This window comes from Vombatus ursinus, unplaced genomic scaffold (assembly GCF_900497805.2).
Source record: "Vombatus ursinus unplaced genomic scaffold, bare-nosed wombat genome assembly UNPS02014775.1, whole genome shotgun sequence".
NCBI lineage: Eukaryota > Metazoa > Chordata > Mammalia > Diprotodontia > Vombatidae > Vombatus > Vombatus ursinus.
The window spans coordinates 8252688-8255135 of record NW_020954553.1 but is presented as its reverse complement, the minus strand read 5'-3'; the positions used below and the strand labels follow the sequence as shown (position 1 = coordinate 8255135).

The 2448-nt window shown below is 37.3% G+C and overlaps 1 pseudogene; it reads right to left on the bottom strand.

The window, feature by feature from the left end:
* Positions 1-1744: 1744 nt before the first annotated feature.
* LOC114044737 lies at positions 1745-2217 on the bottom strand (annotated as a pseudogene).
* Positions 2218-2448: the final 231 nt, after the last annotated feature.

Below are 2448 nucleotides of genomic sequence, written 5' to 3'. Positions count from 1 at the left end.
CTTCCTGAGTTCAAATGTAGCCTCAGATACTTAGTAGCTGTGTGACCCCGAGCAAGTCAGTTAACTCAGTTTACCTTAGTTCCTTGTCTGTGAAATGAACTGTAGAAGAAAATGGCAAACCACTCCAGTATCTTTTCCAAGAAAACTCAAAAAGAGTTGGACATGACTGGGAAAAAAAAAAAACAACTGAACTGTACTGAACTGTGGAATATAATATAAATTGTTGGTGTAAACTAATTTCTGTCAGACTGCTTTCCAATTTTCCCAGTAAATTTTTAAAAAATCAAATATGGAGTTCTTTGCTAAGTAAAAATTTTTTCCCCACTTTATCAAATACTGAGTTATGGCGTTTTATTGTTTCTAAATTTTCCTGTTTTTTAGTCTGGTTCATTGATCTGTCTCTCTATTTTTTAACTAATTTGTTGTTCAATTATTTCTGACTTTTGTGATCCTCTTTGGAATTTTCTTGGCAAAAATAATGGAGTGGTTTGTCATTTCTTTCTCCACCTCATTTTACAGATAAGGAAACTGAGGCAGACAGGGTGACATGACTTGCCCAGAGTCACATAGCTAGTAAGTGTCTGCGTCTGGATTTGAATTCAAGAACATGTCTTTCCTGACTTCAGCCCAGCACTCTATCTGCTGCGACACCTAGCTTCCCTTTTTAACCAATGGTTTTGGTGGCTGCTACTTTATAATCTAATTTGAGGTCTGGGAAGTGCTATTCTCCCTTTGTTCCTACCTCTTTTCATCATTTCCCTTGATGCTTGGGATCTTTTGTCATCACAAATAAATTTTGTCATTATTTTGTCAAGTTCTATAAAGCATTTCTTGGATAATTTGATTGCCATATCATTAAAAGTTTAAATCAACCCTTTGACCCAGCAATAGCACTTCTAGGACTGTATCTCAAAGAGATCATAAAAATTGGAAAAGGACCCATATGTATAAAAATATTCATAGCAGCTATTTTTGTGGTGGCCAAGAATTGGAAATTGAGGGAATGCCCATAAATTGGGAACTTGCTGAATAAGGTGTGGTATATGAATGTAATGGAATAGTATCGTGCTATAAGAAATGATGAGCAGGAAGACTTCAGAAAAACCTGGAAAGACTTGTATGGACTGATGCTGAGTGAAGTGAGCAGAACCAGCAGAATGTTGTACACAGTAACAGCCACAGTGTACGATGTCTGACTTTGATAGACTTAGCTCTCTTCTCAGCAATGCAAAGATCTAAGACATCTCCAAAAGTCTCATGAAGGAAAATGCCATCCACATCCAGAGAAAGAACTATGGAGCTTGAATGCAGATCAAAGTGTATTATTTGCTCTTTTTTTTTCTTCTGTTTTGTTTTGTTTCCTCTTTCTTGTGGTTCCTCCTATTGGTTCTAATTCTTCTTTACAACATGACGAATGTGAAAATATGTTTAATCGGAATGTATATACAGGGCCTATATCAGATTGCATGCCATCTTGGGGAGGGGAGAAGGAGGGGGAGAAATATTTAAAACTCAAAAGCATATGGAAGTGATTGCTGAAAACTAAAAATAAATAAATTAATTTTTTAAGAAAAGGAAAAAAAGTTTAAATCAACTTTGGTAATATTGTTATTTTTGTTATAGTGACAAGACCTGGCCGTGATCACTGAATATTCCTCCAGCTATTTAAGGTTTTCTTTATTTCTTTTTTTTTTTATACTGGAAAACTTTTTATTGTAGGTGGAGTGGGATTGCTGGACACAGTTTAGATGATCCTAATTTTGTTGGCAACATCTAAAGCATCATAGTCTGGAGCAAGTCGGACATAGGCCTTCTTCCCCCCATCAGGCCAGATCAACATGTTGACCTTGGCCACGTCGATGTCATATAGCTTCTTGACCGCCTGCTTGACCTGATGCTTGTTGGCCTTGACATCCACAATGAAGACCAGGGTGTTGTTGTCCTCGATCTTCTTCATAGTGGACTCAGTGGTCAAGGGAAACTTAATGATGGCATAGTGGTCAAGTTTGTTCCTCCAAGGGGCACTTTTCCGAGGGTATTTGGGCTGCCGTTGAAGTCTTAGTGTTTTGGGTTGCTGGAAGGTGGGAAACGTTCAGATCTTCTTCTTTTTGTGGCTGTGAACACCCTTCAACATTGCCTTTTTGGCCTTCAAGGCCTTGGACTTAGCTTCTGTCTTAGGGGGGGGACAACTGCTTTCTTCTTTGCCTTTGGTGCCATCTTGGGGGAAAAGGTTTCTTTATTTCTTTAAGGAGCATGTTGTAATTTAATCTATACAAGTCTTTTGCATGGTTTCACAGATTGATCCCCAGAGACTTTTTGTGTTTTGTAGTTATTTGTAATGGCAGCTTCCTTTCAATAACTGTCCTTGAATTTGTTATTATCTAGAAACAGAGTTGATTTTTTCTTTTTTTTTATTAATTTATTTTTAGTTTTCAACAACCACTTCCA